This window comes from Myzus persicae, unplaced genomic scaffold (assembly GCF_001856785.1).
Source record: "Myzus persicae strain clone G006 unplaced genomic scaffold, MPER_G0061.0, whole genome shotgun sequence".
NCBI classification, from domain to species: Eukaryota; Metazoa; Arthropoda; class Insecta; order Hemiptera; family Aphididae; genus Myzus; species Myzus persicae.
Genome location: NW_019103026.1, coordinates 40,079 through 67,591, shown reverse-complemented (window position 1 = coordinate 67,591; position 27,513 = coordinate 40,079). Strand labels below are relative to the sequence as shown.

At 30.0% G+C, this 27,513-nt stretch overlaps 1 protein-coding gene across 1 annotated transcript in view; it reads left to right on the top strand.

Moving 5' to 3' along the window:
* Positions 1-27,513, top strand: part of LOC111033639 (glutamate receptor ionotropic, kainate 2-like) — a 189,999-nt gene that overhangs the window by 123,860 nt on the left and 38,626 nt on the right. The window lies entirely within an intron of this gene.

Below are 27,513 nucleotides of genomic sequence, written 5' to 3'. Positions count from 1 at the left end.
AAAATGTAAAATGTTCTTCTAACTTTAACAAATTGGAAAAGATAAAATGAAACTGTATTTCAATGGTCGTCAGTTTCTGCAATAGATATTATCATCAACAAAATGTATCAATATTGTATCAATATTCAATGTAACAATCTCACAAAACGAATAAAAATACAAAATAGTTTATTTACCAATAATTGTCAAAACATGTAATAACAAATTCAGCATTCGCATTATTTGATAATTTATTTCTTCGACGCAAAATTAATATTTACAATACTTGTCAACCCTTTAAATTCTAACAAGTGTCAATTATAAATACTTCCTTGCAGCGTTATGTAGATTCTGTACCGCATATTATGTGTAACATTGATTTTATCATGTCTCATCGCTTGTGCATACCTTTCACAGACACAAGTAACGTAAAATTAAATATTAACCATTCGAATAGTTTTGACACTCTCAAAATACTATTTTAATGATGGTCAATTAAAATTAAATTTTCAATCGAATTTCATAAAATTTAGTTGATTTTAACTTGATTAACAATTATTACACTGCAGTGTAGAACGTATTATACATGTATGAATATGACGTTCTCATCATTATACACATAATAAACCCTTCAATTTGTGTACAATAGAGACTATAATTATTGTCATCACTTGTAATTGAATTCTTTAGAGATGATTATCAGAGTAGAAAATTATACATAATACATAAGACTCGTAATAATAATGCAACAAATAAAATAATATACGCTTACTTCATTAATGATTTGACATCGTAATCATCGATTAAACTTACTATTAACGCGTCTGCAATATGGTATAAAATAATTTTAATTAATATAGTATAATAGTACTGATTCAGAAACTTTATCACAACGTATATTGTTATATATTTGTTATGTTATACTTACCATACACCATGAAACTCTCAACATTTTTAGATTCATTTTAAGCTATTTCCTATTTGTATCACTAACCTGCTTTATTTCTGTAAGATTATTAGTAGATGTTACTATTTAGATTTGCAATAGCAATTTAAACTTACTATGAAATATCCTTAGAAAAGATATGCTGAGTACACAATGTCGAAATGGTTTTTTTGTACCCATGAAATTATTTCAAACTGAATTCAAAACACATTTACCCATTCAAAGAAAAGGTACACTCGATGCCTGACATACAGCAGAGTACATTTCCTCTTGTTGTAAATTTTTTTTATTTTTCAAAAAAAAATTGTAAGATTCATTTTTAACTTTATGAAGTAGTGGACTCTTTGCACTGTACTCATATGCCAACCTAATATTATTTTCACATAAACTAAAAAAATATCCTTAAAATTAATGACGTATTGCAGAAAAAAATAGGGTAGACACATCGTTCACATCTGTGGGTGGAGAAAACATTAAAATATTTTGAAAAAAATCAACAACAACATTGACTCTCCCTGTTCGCCAGTACTATTTTTTTCCGAGTACTTGTTATGCAAATAAGGTACAACAGTTATTTATACTTTAAGAACGTCGTTTTTGAATAATGTACTTTCATGTACTACTTATCAAAAAACAAAATTAACCAAAATTATACGTTACATAAATCACGTTATTGTGTTTATTGCGGTCCTTGAGATATTTTATGATAATCGCCTGATGTCAACTCGTTACAATCCGAGAATAGGAAATTAAAATAATTTTACTTTATTCCACTGAAAATCTAATACGTATATGGGAACATACTGTCTTATTAAACTTGCGCATCATACAAAATGTATTTAAAAATGAAATTAGACTATTACGCCGTTTCTCCGCTTCACGAATGTACAACACTGCTTTTAACTAAATAGTAAGTTGTTCGAAATTTGATTTTGGTGAATCCAAATTCTTCGAAAAAAATTCATAATAAATATGGAATTAGAAATGAATGCTGACATTTAAAAAATATTAATAATTTGAAAAAAAAATAGAAATAAATAATACAAGAAAGGTATTATGAGCCAAATAAATGAATTAAAAAACTATAGAAAATTCACTAGCTGCAATATAAATAGATCCCTGGGAAAATATTCATTGTTTCATTTTTTTTCGCTTTATTCATTAGTATTAAATGCAAAATATGTTTTACTAAATAAAAGAAATAGGAGAATACCATAGATTTGCATTTGAATTGTTTGCAATATTTCTTTTGGAACAATTTTGCTTTTAAATAAACGTTGGTAAATATCATTCTTTTAACTGATTTAAATTATAAAAGAATAATTTAAAATACTAAAAGAGAATAATTTTTACACACAATTCAGCAAGCTCAAATGAACCATTCTTATATAATATGTATGACCTAAGCATTACTTTAATAAAGTGTAGTACAAGTATAACACCACTCACACTGAATTAATAATAAACTCAAATGGAAGTTCTTAATTAAATAACATAATTTACTAGAAACTAAAAAAAAAATTGGACATTATGGTAATCAATAATAATTATTCAATAATAAGACTAGTCAACTACAATGAATGTCATAAAATGCATGAATAAATAAATAAATACAAAAATAGTAAGAGAACTTTTGCTTCAAAGTTAAAACACTAATAAATTCAACAAAAAAAATTAACTTGGCCAAACACATTAAAGAAAACCAAAATTTCACACTTTTAAGAATTATTATTCTTCATTGCCAACCAAAATAAAAATGCTGTAATATTTTATATCATAAAATGAAAAGTTTTATATTTTAATATAACACAAACAGAAAATGTCATCGAAAATTAATTTGTTGTGTTTTATTAACTTCTCCGTTTATTTTCATTAACTGCATAAACAAATGGTGAAAATAAAATGACAACATAGAATTACAATTTTATTGCATTTTTTTTTAACTCAAAATATTATTATTTGAATATGTACTCGTATAATTTTTTTCTTTAAAATACAGGCAATATACTGCCGTGACTGTGTCTTAGGTAATTACGTGCATGAAATTGAAACGACGCCACACAGATATGTGTTGTCTCCGTCTTACAAGTACGTAACATAGCAAATTTACTCTCAGCAGATCACGTTTAGCTTCGTTAGTTCAAATATTAGAGTGAATCGACCTGTTATAAAACTTGATGGTAAGAACATTATGTGTGTTTTTAACGATAGTTCCATTTTTTATCAAGTTTTGAGTAGGTATATGTATAATACAGAATAAATTAATAATGTTTATAACTCACTTAGAAACTGAATAATCATACAAAAATCAAAACATACACACACACAGATAATGTTCTTACCATCGAGTTTCATAGTAAGTCAATTTACTCTAATTTTCAAACTAACGACTTAAAAGTGAATTTCAGAGCGTAAATATGGTGTATTACGCACTTGTAAGACTGTTGTAAGACTGAGACGACAAATGTCTGTTTAACGTCCTCTTAAGGCAAAACAAGACTGCAGTGCTTTGATATCGTTTCAAAAATTGACAGTTAAAATTATAAACGGTTTTGGGTAATTCTCACTTCTTAGTTACCATTATAATATTGGTATTTAATTATTTTTGATATTAATTTTAATCAATCTTTATTATTGTTATTATTATTTTTTATTTAACTTACACCTAGTAGTCTCAAGTATAGTAGTTATCTATATAAATTAGTCATTTAACATAGGTAATTAAAATAATGCCACGATCGTCGCCTGGCAGGCGAGATGGCTTGCCACGCCGAAGGCGGCCTGGACGCGCCGCGTCATCCCTGACCTGGCAAGATGGCTAGGAAGGACTGTCCCGTGGGTGCCTCTGACGTTCCATATGACACAGGCACTCGCGGGCCACGGCTGCTTTGAGTGGTATCTCCATCGCATGAACAGGGCCGCCAACCCTCGTTGCTGGCAGTGTTCGGGCGAATCAGACACCGTCGAACACACGCCGTTCGATTGCCCCCGTTGGGACGGCCTTCGTGAAGCCTCGAGCGCCAGGATTGGGCATCAACCGAGCGCTGATGACGTTCCGGACATCATCTGTGGACGGGCGTTCGAGCTCTTGCCGGCGGACGCTCACGGGAGGTATGTTATCCTGAGAGAAGCCGAAGAGCGGTTCCGGCTGTTCTACGGCATGGTGGAAAACATCCTTTCGGTAAAAGAAGAAGAGGAACGTGTGCGACAGGCTGTGGACCTACGGAATTCAGCATAGAAAACTGTTAGCCGAAAATTGATTTGTAGCTTAAGACAATAAAATTAGGGAGAGCCGTTTTATTATTATTATACATATAGACCAATTTTGTTTGTAATTGCAGCGAGTGGGGGATTGGCTAGCCCCGTTGTTATTTGTTGTATGTTTTTGTTTTTGACGATAAACGATGGGGGCTGAAGGAGAAGTACTGGCATCATAGTTCCTCCTCCAGTCCTCGATACCATAAAAAAAAAAAGGTAATTAAAATAACAACGATTATAAAATAATTTAAGGTAATATTAAGTAATTCATAAATCATAATCACATTATATTATTAGAATAAATTATGGTTCATAAATGGCATGGTCTCAACATGTTACGCCCAAAATGTTTTTACAACATAGTCGTGTTTACTGCGATTTTAATAATAGTAAAAATATATAGTTGTGTGTAATTATATCGTTTGTACAAATTACCTAACTAAAATTGTATCAGGATACAAAACTATACAGAAAAAAAAACATTTGTCGTAACACTGTTAAGTTCTGCATACAAGTATATTTAATAATACTGATAGTCATCTTTTTAAAACAGTTTAAGAATTATAACGTTCGTCGTGTGTCAATATCAATTTTTAAATTTACGATAATCAAAAATGAGAAAAATGTATTACCCTCAGCTAATAAGCTAATCTAAATTTAAACACCTACAATTTAAGAAAAAAAAATAGAAAAAAATGTTTGATTAAATATAGAACAGAAAATGATCTTATCAATTTTTTGTTTACAAGATGTTTAATATCGCTGAAACAAATAATCAGAAAAAACAAGGCCTTTGGATTTCCAACAAGACGTCTTAAACACAAGTACAATGTTTTCTCGAATCCGGGAATCAACCCGAGCCCACTACCTGATTTCTGAAAAATTATTAAATGTTATTAAATGTTTTCATCTGCATTAAATGTTTCACTTACAGCAGAAAAGCTCTTTCGAGAACCTTTTTGAGCAACCCTTTTACAGAGGTAAATGTTAATGGATAAACTTCAAAAAAAGTACAAGATCATAATACCGGCAATTTCAATCACTTCACTCAGACTATAGTCTGATTAAATCTAATATCAGCTACAGCACTTGACATGCATAAGTTGTTGACAAAGTTATCGGCCACGGAGTCTAACGACCACGTTGTAATAATAAGATACTAATAAAAGTTCAATAAATTAATATAATTCAAGTAAACCAAATACATTATCGAAATAATTTTATCAGCATATAGGACTGATCTATAACACTTTTAAAAACAAATTATTTTTTTTGTTAACGTTAACTTAAAATATTCCAGAGTCCCATAAAACTAAAACGTATTATTTTTTTTCATCGTAAAATAACTATAATATTTACAAATAAAAATAAATTAGTCCATGATTAGCTATACAGGATTCTAGGTAATACACGACTACAACGATTTAAAATTTTAAAAAAACATGTCAATTTATGTACACGATAATTTAATTTTTGTTTTTGTAGATTATTATATGTATTTTAAACAAAACAAAAAGTCTGCTAATTGAATTTGAATGTGGTTCAATGTATAAATTTATCGATTTACGTATTTCACGTTACTGCTAAATAGATTTAAGTTTTGTTAAAGTTGGGTTATTGAAATAGAATTTCGCCAAACTTTCACCTTTGAAGAATTTTAATGATCAACGGTAGTATAATAATATATTCTACCCTTTTAATCGTATATACAATCTATATTATGCACATATAATCTAAGTAGATTTGAAAATTATACTTATCGACCTATTCAATATTAACCATGTGTATGGTATAACACAGTGGTGAGATTATGATGTAGGTACTTGACTAAAATGAATAAAAGAAAGTGTATAAACCCAAATGTTTGTATTTCGCAATTCCCGATTCATTGAAATTAACAGTCTATGCCATTGTTTTTTTTTTTAAAGAGACTTAATAAAGGACTAAATTGAATTTTTTGATTCAAGCATAATAATATTATATGATAGCTAGGATGAAATTATACGCACGTTTTCCAAGATATTATAATAGATTAAAATATTTGTCGGAGGTACAAATATTAAATTATAATTTAATTTATCCAATCTATTTTATAGTTTTGTTCGTAATAATTTTTGATTAAATAATATTCAATAAGTTGGAAAATATTATGCTAAACATCTTACAGAGGGTAATGTATTTTAAGTAAAAAAAAATGTGATTGAAAATTTGATATTTTATAAAATATTATTATTTTACCATACTAACCTAACCTGGATACATGTAAAACAAAAATAAATATAAAGTTATGATGAAAAAAAAAATGAAAAAAAATATGATTGTGATTGTTGAACGATAGTATTAAATAAAAAAGAATTAAAAAGTTGTATTTTTTAGAGTCAAATAAAACGGACATAAATTTAAATCAAAACAATCCACATAATATAATAACTCATATAAAATATGAAAAGTGAGTTCACTTACATAATAATATTATGTGTTATCAAAAATAAATAATAATTTTTCCCCGATGACGTCCGTCAATCTCAATAATTTAAATATTTAATTATGGTTATTGTAATGTAATAAATAATAACCTTCAATTATTCTTATGTATACCTACGAATTAATACACTATGTCTTAAATGAAATATTCATGACAGTTGTCACACGACTCCCGACATTTACACACATCGCTAAATTGCTACTATACAATTATTATTATGTTTAAATAATAATTTATACATAAATACATGACGTTGTACAGTTTGATTCACTGAATAAATAATATTACAACTCAACGATTTTCAACCCAAAACGTTTTTAGTCGATTATGATAATATTATTTTTTCGTCTCGTTGCCATATTATTATTGTTTCGCAGAGCAATTGAAATTAGTATAATATTATTTTGTTGTGATTTCAATACAATAATTATTTTACTATGCGTACGTGTTAGTATAATAATTGATAAAACATAATTTTTAGATATTATGAGATTATGACGTACTACCTATCGGTTAACATTCTGTCGCATATTGTATTATTCAACCATACGTTTCGCCGTATGCGACTTCAGTGAAAATCGTAAAAGTGGTATCGCTCATTTTTGATGAAATCCGTAATCAAATTAATTACATTACACAAGAATATCAATCATTGAACAGTTCCGGATAATTAATGACGACAAAGTTGTGCTACGCCCCGCAGTAAATACTATTAATACGGTTATTGTCACATATTATTATGTATAGTAGACGGATGTTGTTCGACAGTGCTCTTCTAAGGAAGAACCACACGAATAATAACGCCCTTTGTGGCTGCAACGAGTTCAAAAGAAAAAGGAAATATATTATGATCGTATTCTGAGAGAACGAGATGAGCAACCCAATACTGTGCTCGTGTTAAAGTCATACTCGTCATTTAAAAAAAAAAAAAACAGCTATCACTTGAAGATTTAACGAAAATCAAACTGCCGAGTGCTAGTGGAGCATTTTTTTTGTTTTAATAAAAAAACATATTATTCTTCGTTGTATTTATTCAAAGAATCGTAATAATTAAAATAATGATAACTTACATGCTTCGGGTATTTTTTAAATTTAAAACAAACATTCAATAGCAATTATAAGTTTATATATTCTATGGTACTCATTAATTTTAACAATAATCGACTTTGGTGAATTCTCGTTCACCTAAAATCCAGCCAGATCGAATCACTCCGCTTCCCACCGTTAATCAATATGTCCGAAATCGACGAATTACAAAGGACAGGTGAGTGAATAAAAGTTTTTCTCGATGTCAGAATTCACTATTCAGTTACCCCACTATATATTAAATGTTAGTCTTCGACGTTTTAATGGCGTCTTTGGACAAACATATACGTATATTAAATTCCAATAACAGTGTTCTGAAGGGTGAAAATTACGTACTAATTGAAACACCCCTGCAGAAATCTACAGTCAATCGACGTAATTTTAATCAATTAACGCATTGTCTTTGCTTCAAATACAATATACGACTAAACTATAAACATATTATTCAGATTTCTGAACGATGCTCGCTTGATTTTCTTTTTTAAAACTAGATTGTTTTCGTTCAAATAACCTGTATGACTAATTTTCAGAAAGATATTATAATAAATTAAGAGCACCTTTTTTCAGCAACTACTAACTAATCTACCTATTGTCCAGTGGTAATATAATATAGATGCCATTAAAAATATCATTATTGATTAGGACACATATTTTTATAATACAATAAATTACCTACCATAGAAATTAGCTATACTGATTTCAACAACTCGAGTCTCAAAGTCAAAAGTTATTCAAATACATATTTTACTTTTTTTACATTTCTATAAGCTTACAATTTCACAGTATTTAATTTTTTAACTTATTAATGTTTTAGTGTTTTATTATACTGATAAAAGTAAACTATTAGAAAAGATTGAAAAGAACGGTCTTAAAATTTTAAATCAACATTTCATAATTGTATTATTCATTATAGTGATTACTTTAAATATCCTTCAAACAGTTCTTTTTTTTCTAGCAATGTTAAAATAATATATATCATGTATAATATGCTCTTTTATCGTTTTTAGATTGTTTTCTAACATTAGGTATAGGTACAACATATATTCGCATATGTTGAAATAAATAAAGCTTTCCACATTATGCGAATGAATTATCTGAAGTCTAGATGGAACCTAAGGGTTCCGTAGGGCAATCTCAAGGATTCCACTAGATGTATGTGAATGTTGAGAAAATAATTTTATATTAAGCTCGGAAAAAAATTAACTTAAGTAATATTTATGAGTATAATACTGTTATAAAACATTCGTTTTACTTCAGATTTCAACAATGTAAAATCACGAAACAGTTCCATTCCGCGCATTAAAAATATTCAAAATTAATGTTTATTATAAAATCGAATTAATTATTTATTTTAAAAAATACATGTTGATTATAATTTTCTTTTTAACCGATTGTAATAAACAATAATCATGAACAATATATTTAAAACATTTTAATAATTGAAAAATTGGAGTTGGAGACATCGGTTCTCCGCGAAACACACAACTTTGCCCTAAGGGTGCCGTGGTCTTAAAAGTTTGGGAACTGCCGCTCTAGACAAACACAAGAAATAAAAGTATTCAAAACAACATCGGCTTAGTGGAAGTTTTGTCATACGAATCGCTACCAGCCATTATTATTAATTGTTCCTAAAAAATGTAACGTAATTATGTATTAACGAAACACAAATAGCTGTTAAAGTGTTCAAAGTCTTATTTATTGAAAACATTCACAATTCTGTATTATATCTACACCAAAACTATTTCATACTTACTCACGTTGTTCATTTTATATACAATTTTAAATAATAATCTATAACGATAGTGTTATTGGTGGGCAATAATAATTATTGTGAAAGCCTTTCACTAAAATCGTGAAAAAGTTTTGATACTTCTTACTGTACTACACGTTTTGTAAGAACCATGCAACACTGATGATCAATTAGAAAACAGACAAACTATAAGGATTTATAAACTAGGCTTATAATTTTCCACCAATTTATACATTATGATTCTAAGAAGATGCATCTGCGACGACTATTGTATACACACTATAGCTGATTTATTTTACTAACACGAAGAGAATATAAAAGATTTCGATTCAGGATTATGTCAAGGTCATTTAAAACTAGAAACATTTATTTAAGGGATTACCATTAATAAAGAAAAATTGTAGATTACGATGGGTAGCAAGGATATGCTCACGGGATGAAATGAGGGTGTCACATCCCCTCACCCCTTCGGCTTATTTTTTTCATATAAAATAATATATGATCAAGGAACGAAAGTACAATATTTACCGCTATATTACGTGGTCGGAGAATAGTCCAAAATTCTTATTCAATCCCCCTTTCAAAAAATCTGAACACTCCAATATTATTTATTACGATAATTTTATAATACAGGTGTAAATTAGTATGGTAAATACATTAAATTAAAAAGTTATATTTATAAAAATGTCAACACGATATACAAACAATGAATTTTGTCATGAATAAGATTCTTTAGTAATCCCAAAATCTCATATAGATTCAAACACATATTTTTTCCTTTCAACTAGAATAAAACTATGTTGAAATGTGTAATCAAAAAATATATACACATACATAACTCAATTAAACACTAATAAGGTCAGTTAAAAATGAATTTAATTTAAGAATATATAATATTTACTTCGGTCAATGTTAGTGTCAACAGCTGTATCAAAACACCGTTGAGTGGGTTTTGAATATTTTACAAATAATTTTATTTGCGTAAATACATATTACCATTCATCGTAAAGAGTATACTATTTATAGTCAATGATATTATACAGGAAACAGCTACAACCCACGAGATTATGACCAACTTATAAAAAGTTTTTAGTTCATTATTTTTTATCTGAAATAACATACAGTATTTTTTATTTAAAAGTCATAAAAAATATTAATGGTGTCCCATATTTACCCTAAATATTGTTTGGATACACACACAATTAGTGTATTTAAAATACATCGACACATAAAACTACTGTTGAGCGGAAAACAATAAAATCAAATTATTAATGTTATGCACATTGAACGTATTGTATCATGCACCTACAATATTGCATCTAAACATTATTTTACGTAATATGGAACATAACAGCCAGTTTATTGTATACAAGGCAATTCACCAAGCTTGCTCACCCCCTTTTTTCTTCAATAATGTAGTTATTCAAATATTGATTTTTGGAATTTTTAAAGATATTTTTAATTTTTGAGATTTATTTTAGATACTACTCAAGCAGTGTTCCATCGGGATTCAATCTTACATTTTTCAAATGACAATCCCCTTTTTACACATTAAATTATTCAGCTGATCATTCAAAAGAGTGATTTTTAAGTTATTTAACTTTTTAGTACCAAGGATCTTTGAGAATTAATCTTTGAGTATAATACACTTAAAAACTACAAAAATCAGAATTCGAATGAATTCATTACTAAATGGTAAATAATTGGTGGTGAGAATGTTTGGTTAAATCATATTATAGAGGTTTATTTTTTTTCATTTAATCTGGTTATTTCGTCAATTCGACCGGCAGTGCACTCGATTAAATGAACAACAGGTCTCGTTAGGGAGCTGGTAACCACCAGCCACACCGTCAAGTTGTTGCAACCTGCGACTCGCGTGAGCAAACGGCCTAGGGCATGCCATTACTTTCAGAGCCATACTACCTACGAACTGAACAGTTTTCGAGTATACTATACTTATTTACTTATTATTATTATTTATTAAGGTATGAATTTAATTTAGAACTGTGTACACGTTTAATTCTTCATAAAGTCGATAAACACGTCGTAAGTCGTAACTAGTAAGTAAGCATATCCAACGATCTGGTGACAATATTATATTATTTTAAAGAAATGTTATTAAAAATCTGACTGGTAGTGTGCAATATCCCTTATTATCTCACATGTTTACATATAATATAGCCATATAGGTAGGTATACTTGAATATTAATTTTGTTGATTTTAGAAAGTAAACTGTGTTTTACCGTTTTCAGAAATCATGAACGTTCAAAACAATGGTATTCCTCACAAACAATTAAATGTATACATTTAAATTGCAGCAGCTGATTTTACTGTTGGTTGTTTGTATTATAAATTTTGCATTTGGTGTCATCTGATACTTTTAAGGCGAGCAATTTAATATTTATGAATTTTTGCACTTTTGTTTTTTAGATTCTTCCGCCTTCAGTTAAAATGGCTCACCTACGCAATTTAATGAACGTTGAAAATCTTAACTTTAAGAATAATACAGAAATTGTATACCTGCTTCATTAAAACAACACTTTATCAACCATTACAGCGAGAGAGAGTTTTCAAACCTTTGAGAATTTAATATTTTTTCAAAAGCCTCTTTGAAAAGAAGTGGCGCATTCTAATTGTTTGATTTTTTTGTATTTATCAAAGTGCAGACTGAGTGGCTGACATTAAGCTTATCGAAAAGAAATCTATGATAGTTTAAATTTGAAAATTAGGATAGCCACTGCAAACCAATTTTATTACGACAATTTTAAATTCATTAATTTTAAAACGTACTTGAATAAAAAATATGTGTAAAAATACATTTTTTATAAGCAACAATCTGTGGAATAAAAGTGAAAATCTGGTCGTTGGTAAAAGCGTCAATAGAGAACGATTTAATCGATTTGGCTCATTATTTATTTTTTTTTATAAATATTCGTAATATTCCAAATGAGGTTATTACGGAAAGAAAAATTGGAAAAGTTGCTCGGAAAGTTGGAAAATTTGGGGAAAACTGAAATGCCGTTTTTCGATGGGATTTTTCTATAAATAGTTTTTTTTATGAATGGCAACCATTGGTTACGTATTACAATATAATTTGTTTTTGTGATTTTTGACATAATAATTTTTACCGAAGTTATCATAGACTTAAAAACTACTGGACCGTTCTCAATAAAAGTATAGCAATAGATTCTTTGAGACTTGATAATTTGACAGATATCAAATATCTGTCCATCATTAAGTAGATAAAAATATACAAAGTTCAATGTCTACATTTTATTATTATTATTAATCGATCCGTGGCAACATAAGCCACTGCGTGTTAATTTAGTAAGTTTTTAATTCTAGGGGAGGGTACGGTTGGTTCGGAAAACTTCGTGTACGTGTCACCCATCCGGGAACTAGTGGCGCCAGCCGGTGCTGGCAGTCATAGAACATATTTTTATGACTGAAGCCAGACACCGCGCCACACCAATGTTTATTAAAAAGGAACAAAATAAGTAAAAGCGTAATTCTTGGCTTCTAATTGGTTTCTATGTATGATTTGTGAATCATGAGAATATGAGATAAGTGAATCAAGGCTATAAACAATATGTTCAATACAATTACTTATTCACATTTCCCCTAGATTAAAATATAATACTCAATTAGGTTGTAACAATTTCACATGATTGAATTGATCGTGTAATTAATTTTATTTTTATCTGTATACTTTGTATTATATTACTATAATATTTTTCTCATTCATTGTTCTATCCTGTTTTTCCCACGTTTTTCGGCCACTTGTAAAATTTTATTTAATTACTGTAATCGTTGCTCCTACGGGGGCACAAGGCGTGATCACTTACTTTAAATTTCATTCAATAAATTAAATTCTAATAAATATATTTTATTTTTGGATAGTATTTTAGTCGTCTTGTGAACAAGATAAATCATATTGTGATGCCGTCATGACGGACACTAATTATTAAAATACGATCTCTCTCTATTATACATCCGTAAAACGCGTCGAGTTGTGTACTTGTACATACAATATAATAACATAATATGTAATAGTCAAAAAAAAGTGTATTCCAGTTCAATTGATATTTTGTTTTTTTTTTTTGTCAACGATCTAAAAAAGTGTTTCGCCTCACTTCTCTTATCGTATGACATGGTGGAATGGGGGTAGTCTGGACTACCTCAATTAGCAAACGCACAGCGGGTCTGCTGAACCTCGTGTACGAGACTGGTAGTCATTAATAATGGACAGATTCTACATTGTTTCGTTTGCCACACACCCGTCTAACATTAAAGTTTTAATGGTTTTTCTTCACTACCCTGATTAATAAACATGAGTCCTGGCCAAAATACTTTTTGTCTACACCATATTATTTCAATTTATCCAATAAAATCCCAATGGGTCGTTACTATTACACAATACGAAAAAGGGTTGAAAAATTAAAACAAAATCACTGTGTGAAAACTACGCAGCAACCTCGTTGAAAAGGAATTACTTCGTGCGCGGGTCGTACACAACAAATTTGCACTGGGTCAAATCCGAAATAAATTGGTGAACGTTATATTTTTGAGTTCTTAAGAAAAACCCAAAAACATTTTCCAGTTAATTTTATATAATATAATGTATACCAATTATTGTAAGTGTACTTTTCTCCGTATTTATTCTAATATTAAACATGTATACTTTTTTTCAACAATTTCGGATAGTTGTTTAAAATCTGATTTTTGAGGTTTTTAAATGAGTTCAAAAAGTATTTAAGCATATTTTCAAATTGTTGAATTTTCAATATCCTAATGGGTATCTTGTGGAGATATAAAAATTCAGTTTTTCAAAAATAAGAACCCCTCTCCTTTTAAATTATTTAAATTATTTGGAGGAACATTTTTCTGAAATAATATCTCTATAAATATCAGAATCAAAATTCGAGCCTGTAGTTTTTGAGTTATTTATATCTGCGTATTAAGGATAATGGGTTTCGACGAGTGAGGGCTACGGAGAAGATTTATATTAATCAATCTCCATCATTTATTTGTAAAAATGGTCTAATAAGTATAATAAATACTAGATCCAATATTACATTGGTACCTATACGTTATATTTTTGTAAAACCATTTATAAGGACTATTATCTTTGGTGTAAACATTTTAATAACTGAGCAATTTCTCGTTTAAGTATTGAATTAGGTACACAAAGAAATCTAATTCGAAAGAGTTTTTATTAGAAAATATAAGACGTGTCGAGTTCGGTTTTATTTTGGTGGGTAATTGGCTCGGTACCTATCTATCTAGACAAAGATCGATTGTTTTTCGACCAGCAGTGTCATCTATTTCACCTAAATACAACTCATAATACTAGTAAGGGTACACTCTAGACGTGACCTAAAGTAATATGACCCGAAAACGTAACTCTGAGGCAGGAGTCTATGAACTCTTCGATATAAATTTCATTCACATTTTTTAATTCATCTAAAATTAATTAACGTCGAATTAATTACAATAGCAATACGATTGCGGTTTAAAATCCCCCGTAGTCAATGAAACCTCCTTAACAACACCCTCCGCTTCACCCCTCCCGTGTCAATTATTTTTGCTATTACTACGTCGTTGAAGTTATTGTAATAATTAACAATTTGTCGAACAAAATTAATAACTAGTGCACACTGCACACGAACTTCTCCATAGTAATAACAATAATAATTAACGAATCTTTTTAAGTCGTTATAATTATAATAATTTAATTCGGCTATTGTATTGCATAATAAAATATTATTATGGGTGACTTCCGATAGTCTCTCTAAAAGCCAGTGCGTGCACTATCAAATTTATACCTAATAACTACCCTCAAATTTATCATTGCCCAAATGTTATAAATTGTAAACAGCAATAGAAAGATTTTCCTTAATGCAAAAGTATATTATTAATGAAAAATAATTTGAATCTAAATTCAATGCACATGATAGCACACGAAAGTAATTATATTTACATATGGCAATATTACCAGTGCCGAATTTATGAATGGTGGTGCAATGCACCGAGGTCTCAAGACTAAGTTTGTTTCAGTTTCTAACATTATTAAGTGATAAATTATTAAAAATATTAGTCAAGGAAATAAATATTTTAAGAAAATTACCCACAGCTGTTTATTTAAAACTGTTATGGACTTAGTTGCACCCCTACTTGTGACTACCGATTTAGAGAAACACGTGCGACATGAGGTGTCTACACAAGGTCTAACCTAACCTACTCTAAACTTGACTTTAGGTAGTTTACATAGTTAAAATTCTTCTTTTAAAATCCATCTTCACTTTTATCAAATGGATACCTTAAAAATACAATTTTTCTTAAGGTGACTCCGATGTTAGTAGTTGCATTCGGGCCTTCCTAGACTTAGATCTGGTACTGGATATTGTATCATATTATATGTTACATGAATGTTTGAAAATAACAATAAATGTTAATATTTCAACAAATATATTTCTCTATAACGAAGTACAATTTACTGAACTCCATATAATATGTACGTATAACTCGTATACGTTGACGTAATACATTCATTATTTTGAAAAGAATTGACTTTTTCCAATAGTTTATGATGTACATGGCTTTATCATCAAAATACAATCCTTGAATAATCCAACGTTAATATGAAAAACAATAAGGTTTTTTTCAACGTCTTTTATTCAAAAGTATTTTAATATTAAATCTCCAAGCTAAGTTCTAGTCACAGCAAAACAAAATCACATACCTAATATTGATAGGTATGTGAAATTAAAATTAAATTAAATACAGTTAATAAAATTAGGTGTCCCATCTTACCCAGGTTTCTCCCTAGTGTATATTATCGTACATTACAATACATTATGTGGCCTGACTAACGACGTCATTAGTATGTCGACGATGACAAGTGCATAATATGTATAAGAATAAAATGTTTTTCTTGTGATCAACGACGATCGTTGTAACAACATTTTTTTTAATTTAACGTTTATTTGAAATATACAATCGATAAATGTTTAATCACAATATTATAAACATATTATATTGAACGTAGGCAATTTGACATGAATAATATTATGATTGTAGATATTACCAGTAATACTTTTAGCAGGATAATAAAGGATATATAGTTTTATTTATTTATTCTGTTTGTTAATTTGTTTGTTTGTTTGTTTTGTTATTGTTATTTTTTTAAATAGAATAATATAGTAATTATACCGTTATATTTTGCAACCCTCGTTACCTCAGAGTATCCTTTATAAAATCACTTAATGATGCATTTATCTATAGTGTGAGTTTATGACTCGTTGATACGTATAAAATATATAACGGCCTCTTTAATCTAAAGTCACAAAAAAAAAATAAAATACATAAATGGCTCAAATTTAGAAAAATATATTATGTTCAAGTTAACGAAGCACACGAACATTCATTCATATCATTATATTTTCCGACATCAGGCCTGTTTTTGAACACGTGCAAAGGCTGTTTTTAGATTTATTTTACATTAAAACCATAATAATATTGTAGTTATGAACATTTTCGATGTGTTATATAAAGGGGACAAAATGTGATTTTATTCAATGTACTTACAGCTTACAAGTACCGTAGGGTCATTATAGTCATATTAGGTAAATGTATTATTATGATTGTAATTGAAGTATTGTTATTCGTTAATCGTATATATTTTTTGTATTGTAGTATATATATATATTTTTAATTGATTTAATTTATTTAACTGAAATAGCTACTGCTGCATCAGCTTTATACATTATGTATTCTACTTCTTCGTGGTAGCCATTCGATTTAAATAATGTGGGGGGCTTTTAGGACTTATAATTATTACAATGTTAAGAAAATGTTTAGAAATTGTGTTTCTCCATTTCGATGCTCCCGAGGAATGACATGCCGTAATAAAAGAAAGTATTAGTCCCTCGCAGCAATCTAGAACTTCAAGAAAAACAGAAATAATAATTAACCGACTGAGAATCGGCCATGTCCCCCTCACACACGACACTTCATGAAAAACCAATGAAATGCTTCTCATGCGGATTTACTCTTAAAGTACATTTATATTTTGATATATTTATCAATTGATTTATCATTTATTAATATATTTATTTTAAATAAAAAAAATATTTCAAGATATAATCTCAACATACATTTTAAATATAATTTAAGTGTTAAAGTTTTTATTTTATTTATTCGTGTATTTTAATACGGGATGGTTCATTTAACACAGAACACTCATTATCCAAAAAGTAATGAGCGTTCAATGATAAAAAAGATCAGCCTGTATAATACATTTGCACATTTTATTAAATTTACACTGATTATCACCTTAACAGTTAATATACATTTTTAAAGACTTTTTTTGGCAAAATAATTCTTTAAACAGATGGATCTTATGGAAATGATTTTGTATATAATCATGCAGTAGGAAATATTCCAGAGTAAAATAATAGTGAATATTGTGAAATATTATAATATACATAATATTGCGATGGATAAATATTAGTACACAATCCGTAGATAGGCTGTAATGAGATTTTTTTAACTAAAAAATATACCACCAAAGTAATATTGAACGACAAGAAAATCCAAATTAAATTGGACACGATGATTTTTCACAGGTGAATATATAATTATACAGACCGAAAAAAATGGCAGTCATGACATCGACATTCCTTTCATAAATAAAACGGGTGGGGGCGGTATATTTTAACTTTTTACCAAGACGAAAATACATGAAATCGATCGCGTTTAAATTTAAAAACTCGTAAAACTCCGGTCGGTTTACTACAACAGCACTACATTATAACCAGCTGAAATCAGTGACTAAATACGAGCACTCTGCGCAGGTTATCGTCCGTATAGAAATACGCGAATATTAGTTCACATTATAATAATATAACAACGCCGCTTGGGGACATTAACGCAAACGACCCATTATTATGTAATAACGCGATTCGTATCAGATCGAAAGCTTCAATAGCTTATATCAACCCAAAAGATGCTTTTATTATTTTTTTTTTTTAAATCATTTTCAAATTGTGTATCCAATCAACACGACGATAGTGATGAACAGATAGCGCGCCATTGGACATTAACGCCATTTCACGTTATATTATATTATACAATAGATGCGTTATGAGAATTTTACACGTATGTCAGGCTTGGAATTAATTTCAGTTCTCTCCATTGTAACCATCATTTAAAATTAAAAAATCAAAATTCTAATAAATACGTATTATAGGAAATAATAGCTCCCTGTATACGAGTTTCTTCTCGACGTACCTTCTCCAAATTGCATCGAAACGAACATGGTCTAGTTATCTTCCAATGAGCACTGGGTAGGTAACAAATTTGCAAGTGGGTCCTAAACGGTGGAAAGATTATAAATAATATGTAATATATTTATAATTATATAACCAATGTTTTTTTTTAATTGACTCATTACTATCATTTACATTCTTATTTTCGTATTACATTTACGATACCTATTGTTAGTACTCGTATAGGTAAGATGGGTCCCATATTCGTGAGGACTGAACTCCACGGCACCAAAGCTAAACTTTTCTTTTTTAATTAATGTTGTTTTTTAACCGTTTTAACCATGTCAGAGTCACATTGTGCAATATATTATATCCGCACAACAGACGAATTGTCGTTCGGTTGTCGCATAAATTGTACCTATACACAAACGGGGAAAGAAAACACACATATTATTATTTTCACGCGGGTACGGAAAACTAGACTATACTTAAGGATTCAAGGAACGTACAACAATATAATGACTACAATAAAAACGCTCCACCGAGATAAGTATTTTCTTTCGTTTTTGTACCAAATAATATAAAACATATATAAACCTTTGTCTTCTCGCGCCCTTATTTTTGACTTCATCTAACCCACGTCGTTGGAAAACTTTTACCGAAAAATTAATTTATACGACTGTGTGGTTCCCACAAGAACATATGCGCGCAGTGTTCCTATATATATATATATATAACATTTATAAATGTTTTTCTCTCCGACTCGACCTGCTGCAGTGCGCTGTTTAACCTTTCCCATTTTTCACGTGTGCGTTAACTCAAACATTGGCTTTCAAACCTCAAATCTCCCAGGCCGAACAAAAACAATGAGCCGGGGTGACGGCAATAATAATAAATGTTGGCACGTCGAGGGAAAAAATCCCTCTGTCACTTTGGCACCGTAATTTGATTGCTTGGCGGATTTTGAGCATCACACTCGCGCCGCCGTGGGGTCTTATCGTTCGTTTCTTATATTTATTAAAAACTTATAAATCACAATGTTCGGGATGGATCGACAATAACTATTCAAACAAACCGTACAGATCCATTAACAATAATAGTATAGTGACCCCGATTGACATTACAACACCGTTCGTAATATATAGGTAGGTTTCTTTATAAACTTTAGTGGCTTAGTGCGGTGAGTATGCTTATCAAACCACCATATTTGTTTTATATTCTACCTATTTACCTTTTAAGACTCGAGTAATTAATATAGGTCACCGAGTGGTATACCTGATTCTGATTTGAAAGTTCGAGATAAATCTTCATCATCATATTTTGCAACCAAGACTTCTAGTAACTTGAAATCTTCTTAAAAATATAACACTTTAATAATACTTAATCCGGGCATACGCTGATTGTTTTTTATGTAAGACTCTCATTGTGCAGGGTTTAATGGGTTATTTAAAAAAAAATGTATTCAAATAATATAAATACATTTTAGAAATTTGTGATGATTTTCAATCTGTAAATAATTGCAACTTTATGATAAATTCAATATCACGAGACTTGTTATTTATGGATTATGTTTTTCTCTATTGATGAATAAAAAAGTACTCAAGCATGTGCGAACAACATAAAAATATTTAAAAGGCGATATTGAATACACATAATCAACACTTGTATTATGAATTGTTTATTTGTCGAGTTAATTAATAGAGCAAATTCAAAGTGTTCTTTCTTTTCGCCATAAACGCGTTTCATCGTTTAAGTGAGATTCAAATAAACTAGTATAAATATTATTAATATTATGCGTTATACATAATAATATATCATACCCAGCATTTACGCAAAAAATGAAAAAATAATAATCGTACTAAATATAAAAGCGATCAGAACAAACATTATTCAAAATAAAAAAAAAACAACTACAACATCTTTGATAACTGTTTTAATGGTTCGCCTTTTTTTAAATCTCGTTACTGACAAGCAGCTAACAACGTCGTCATCAATACAAATGTTGTAAGCGAAAGTTCCTTCTGCCAGGAACACACACATACACACACACTTACTTTATTCCCGTAAATCTTTTTTACACTCAAAGTTCTATGTAAATATTTTGTTTTATGTATCTTTTTTTTATGTCAGTTTACTGAAAACTGAGTAAGAATTTCAGACACCTGGATTTGCGTGTCCGTCAGCCACCATTAAGCTTTTATTCACGGGCACATTCTATCCCTATCCAAACCGTTTTTTTCTGTTATTTTGTTTTTTGAATTTTTACTAACAAACACTAAACTCTCGTATAATTATTGTTATTCGGTCACACTGACGAATAAAATGAGCGGAAATGTTGGCGGAGGATCGGTGGCGATATGTTTATTCGTTTTAAATAAACCACAGTTTTAAGGACCGAAATTATTTGCGCACGAGAAGTTGATTAGACAGCGTTACGATCCCAATAGGATTATGTATTATATGGACGTCAAAATGGCCGAAATCGATAGAAAAAATGCCGTCTCGTTTTATTTTTGGAAAAAAATTTTTTTACTGTACGTCAGGTAAATTCTCCAACAACAATTAATCTATTCCGTCGATCACGTCCGAAAACGTCGACTCTCGTCATCAATTTCGACGACTCGGATTCAATTGCGCTTCAACCCACTACAATTATATATATATATATGCCGGAACGCTACTGACATACTTATTTTTCTCCTTCATCTCCTTCTCCTTGGTTTTCTCCTTCTCCGTCTCCTTCTCCTCTTCCTTCCTCCAACCATTCTCGCTCTTCTCCGGCCGCGATGTGTCGGATATACAACGCGGTAAGACCGATTTGATTATTATATAAAAACTACGAGGTCCGTGAAAAAGTGCGCGAGACGTACACATTTAATATAGTCCCACGCGCACACTGCCGCCGTGCGGAAACAATCGGGTTTTATGTGTGACCGGCTGCAGCAGTCGTCGAGGCCGGGCGCAAAAAAATTACAGCTTATAGAATCTAATACTTAGGAGGAGAAAACGACGGCGAAAAACTGTTAAGTCGGGTGAAAATGGTTCCGGCCGATTTTCGCAAGCCGCGAACGGGGACGACCGTTAAAAGCCATGTTTAATGTCCCGACTGTTGCCAGTAATAATCCCATCGTTGGAGCTCGTCCAATTTCTCTCTGTATCAGTGCAGTGGACACGGGCACGCAGCACACATCTAAGAGTCGACTGCGGGGACCCACATAATAATTATTATTTACTTGTTAATTTTTTTCATTCGGTTTTCGTCTTTGAAAATCTATTACCACTTGTCTTATACTTGTTTGGTCGCCAGTTGCGCTGTTTATAATGGCATAGCTAAGTATCTGGTCATTGATCGAATTGTTACACAAAGTCTTGAAAATTTTTTTAGATGCATTTCAAAAATTTAGCTACCATTTAAATTTTAAATGTAGTAATATAACCTAACTACTCGAAAAGACGAACACTAGTATATTAAATTATTGACACATGAAAATCAAAATGTGTGACTATTGAAATTTTAAATGAGCAAATACTACCTTTTATTATTTTCTAATCTGGCTCTGGTTTCTAAATAAGTTATCGTTTTAAAACTTCTGCTTTGCATTTCAGATTTTTAAAAATGTAAATTTAGAGTTAAATTTAAAACTCTGGTTAAAATATTTTTTTTATATCTTCAATAGCTTATCAATTCGAATTTTCAAACATAATGAAACTTGGTATACAAATGCGTGTGTGTACTGTGTATATTATATTTACAATATTAAATATAAATAACGATGCCGATTTTAAGATTCTACCTCAAAAATAAACGAATCTAAGCAAAAATAATATTCGTTTATCAAAGCACTTTTGCCCGAAAATAGATCACTGAAGTAAAAACCAAATTAACAATCATTGTAAAATAAATTTTAATTTGATTCCGCTCATAGATAAACTAAGGGTTTTTGGTTTCCAGGACAGGTTCTTTTTGGTTCGGTTCCAGTTCCTGCAGCAAATTCACTTATTTCTCCTTTGTGTATTAATTACTCAATAGGTCAACTTTGTGTTGGACTGGCTTTGCCAACTTTCCAATAATTAATGTATTTTAAAAGAGAGAATTTTTTCGTTAAACTATTGTAATACCACAGGTTATATAATACCAGATGGTGCACGCAATTACGTTACGGCCCATGTAATTCTCATAAACGTAAAAAAACAAAACCTAACTTAAATCAGTGTGACTACGAATAGGGAAAATAAGTATTTATGAGAAATAATTGTTTATCAACTACTGATATTTATCACTCACTTCAAACTCCTTACTGTTGTCATATTATTTGATACAATAATTATAGCATATATTATGTTGTACATTATTTCTCATTTATGTGATCCTACTTCATTGAGGTAGGTTCGAGTAATCAGTAAATTCAGAAGTGCACCGAACTGTTTTATGTAATCTGTGGTAATACTGCGTGTGAATGTGCAGTATTATTTTCTGCTTATTATATAATTATTTATTTTACTTAAGTCATTTAACCGTGTTTGTTTCATAATAAACGTCACAAATTATGAAAATCCTATTAGCTATACCGTCGGTTCCCAACCCATGGACCGCAGCCCACTTGTGGGCCTCGAGCAATGTGGTACTGGACCGTGAACCATATAAATATATTATATTTAATATTTTTATATCTATTTAAAATAATATTATTATATATTTTTAGTATACACCTAATAATATTTCTGGTTATAATAATATTTATCAATATTATCTACACTCTGTAGTGTCAAATTAGAATATAATTAACGCTAAATAAAGGAATAACAGAATGTTGAAAGTGATTTAATTCTAAAACCATCTAGTTTTCATCCCGATATTGATGCTCTCATGAAGGACAAGTAATGTCAAAAATCACATTAAATTGTTTAACTTGTGGTTAAGTTTAATAAAGTGTTTTTCATGATAAACAATAGATTTCTTAATTCTTTTTAGTTCTAACAACTAACGTTTGTATATATATATATATACATGTAAGCATTTGCATAAGCTATTTGTGGGCCTCAAAGAATTTTTTACAAAATTTGTAGTCCACACAGCTAAAAAGGCTGGGAACCGCTGAGCTATACTATTATAGTGATAAGAATGATATGATAGAAACAAAATTATTGTATTTATAAATTGTAAAAAAAAATATTTCTGAATCTATAATATGCTTACATTATTTTTAAATACATATTATTTATCTCGTTAAAACCAAATTGTGACATAGTAAACAACGAAATGTTTCATTGCAAATAAGGCAATTTATATTTTAAATATATCTTAGTATTTTCTGATATAACAAGCGAATTTCTATGGTTCAAAAAAAATAAATAAACTGACAAATTTAAGAAAGAAAAGTCAATAAATCTGGCGATGAAATAAAGAAGATAAAAAATATGACTTTTTTTATTTAAAATGTATTGTTGAAAACTATACAAACATATAATAAATTATTAAGGGAGTTTTTTGATGAATATAACTTTGATCGTGCAAGACATCATAACTATTTTTTTACTTTCAATTGGTTTTTCTGTGATCTCCTTACATTACTTATTTTTTTTCCATCAAAAAATCACCAACAATTAAGGTGAAACATAATAATTTCGAATTTGACATCTGAATCTATGCATTCCATTTGAAACAAAAAATGAAAGTTCAAAATAATAATGTACTTTCAACATGAACGACAACAAAAATTAACATATTATCTTGTATTTAAAGTGATAGATATTATTTGTATTTCAAATAAACTCATTTAAATTTAAATAACAATATAGTACTACACATAAATAACTTTTATTTGAATAAATAAAAATAATGTTTTAGTGTTTTTCGTAGAAATATACATCATGTATAAACATTTCTCAGTTTCGATTTAAAAACCCAAAATCCAGACTTTTTTAACGTTGTCGCTTACTGTAGTAACTAGTAACTTATAATACTATCATACATTTAATTATAACCAAACACACAGAACCGTAAAATCTTAATAATATCACTTTTATTCACATATTGAATAAATTAATATCTATACTATAAACAGTGATCGTAGTATCGTAAGAATATTATATCATTAACCAAAGTTGAACGTACTATGTTGGTGATTCTCGACGACCGTTTCAAAACCACATGGATATCTGATGAGGATATTTAAAACGCATATACTTCGGTTAAAATCGATAAACTGCGTGTACCCCTCTGTTTTTTTTTGTTTATGTCATCCAGTTAGGGAATACAAATTGAATTGTATCCCAAAAAGAATAAAATAAAGCAATCTAGTTTTCGGAACAACGCACGTCGAGAAAGGACAAATAAGTCTGGAGAACTTTGCCATGAATTTCTTCGAGAAATTCAGCAGTAGTTTGAACCTTCATAATGTCGGCAAAAAAAAGGAATTGGCCGATCGGGCGATTACAATGCTCTACACGTTTTTCACTGATTTAAAACTTCGACCCGGGCAAATCCCAAAAAAAGGTTTGCAAATTCAAAATGTACTAGTCGTGTGGTGTCTATACATTTACGTAATAATATGATGTACCGGAGGCGCGCATGTGTGTGTATGTGTGTGTGTGTGGTTCGGTCGATATTAGGATGTCGTATTTAAGGCTCCAAGTATAAGTACGAGTAAATTGTAAATTTCGCAAATCCATTCGGTTCCATAAAACTCGGTACGGAAAGACAGAATGTGATTATTGCTCGTGTTGGTATGTAAATTTATGGCGTATTGATGTTTTAAAAATACAAACTTTAGGTTAAAACACCGTAAAGGATAAAAATCTAGGAAAAAATCGCACGATAACTTCACGGAAATAACTATTATTATACGTTATAACAATAATATGATATAACCTAGTTGTAGTAAAGTCATATCGTTCTTTATTTTTACGATTGTCTTTATACACTCATTTACGACTCGTGCCGCTTTAATTGAATGCGTTTAGGACAATAGCCAAACGATTGTATCATAAGATGAGCAATACTTGAGAAAACAAATTAAATCGAGTTCGGTTTAATTTATTTCACGGGTTTTATTTCAACTTTAAAACTCTCTAATACCATAGAGTCCAATATTCTTCTTACGTCTAAATAAAACCCATATCATTATCATTCGTGGATAAGTCTACTCCCAGCTTTTATCTACCTCAAACGGAAAACGTCATCTCCGGCAACTTTTAATGTCCGTTTTTTTTTAAACGTTGGCGTCTTATTTTTTTCAAAAGTTTCGCTTTTGGCCAAACAAATGTAGCCAACATTTATCCAGCGCAAACTTGCGATCCTACGTTCGGCAGTAAGTTTCTAAGCCACCGTGACGGTTCTTCTACGCATCGGAAAAGAACTTATTCGAGGTTATTCGTTGTTTTATCCGCCGTCCTGACAGGACATCGTAGGATCATAAAATATGTGAAATTAAGTCACCGGTATAAGGCATACCGCACGTACGGCTAAATACTAAATATTACCTATGTACTTATTATTAATCCTTTTAACACCAAAACCTAAGCACGCACGTGTATTCCGAGAATTCGAAACAGCATACTCACGTTGTGTGTCCACAACCCACCCCTACATCTATCGCATTGTGGAGGGTATCTATGTAACAAAGGTAAATACTCAGATACGGCCTTGGGAATTGAAAGGCCCTCGGGGCACGCGTCCGCTACCAGCAGATTATGCAATGAAACGCGTGCTAACTGCTTCTGTAAATAATAATACAATAATATTATGATGTAACAATAATAATAATAACTCGATGATAATGTAAGCATGAATATAATTATAATTATTAATATCATCTAAAATTTTTTCAGGGATTGGGATAGGTTCAGATTTAGGGGAGGGGACTATGATGGCTCGAGGGCCCCCCATCGTCTAAACCACCAATCAAATAAATTTGAACTCAAAATTTCGTAATCTAAAATAGAAAGGTGTAATAATTTCTTTGTTTTTTTAGAGACTCCTCCCTATCTTTTAAACCGTTTTAGTTACGAGCCTTGCCAGGGACAAAATAATCAGTGGGACCATCAATCGTAAGCTATACTCGATAGTATAATAAGAAAATACCTACCTAATCAATGAGATTTTCAATATTTCGGAAAATGTGCAGTCTAATCAAGGTCATTCATGATTTCATTAAAGTCTATACAGCACCTATTGAAGTAATAACACAGGCAACTACATAATAGCCATGTAGCACTAATCACAAAAAATTAATTAGCAAAAACGAAAATATTGAACAGTCAATAATGGTTGATAGGTAACAAATACTAACAAGCAATTTATTTAGTTTTGACTCTGCTTTGTAATAACTATACTAGTAATGACGAATTTATACAAAGAAATTTAAATATTTTTATTACTGTTCCTCGCACTCCATCGCCGCAACATTTATAATAAGACAATTTGTTATTATCATTTAAAACGACCAAAAACGTAACCTGTATATATTATAATATAATTAGTAATTTCAAACTACAGAGATGAAATAAAATTGACCTACAACTAAAATGTCATAAAGACAAATATTTTAGAAACGATACCTACACCAAGTAATCCTAATCGTGATGACATTATCTATTACAGTATTATTGTCTGACTAACATTAAAATTAATTTTTAATCTATATACAATTCCATCTGGGGAATGTTTTGGGGGCTCCTAGAAATGTCTCTACAACGGCCTAATTTATCCCGTTGCCCCTTCCCCACCCCCATTTCTAT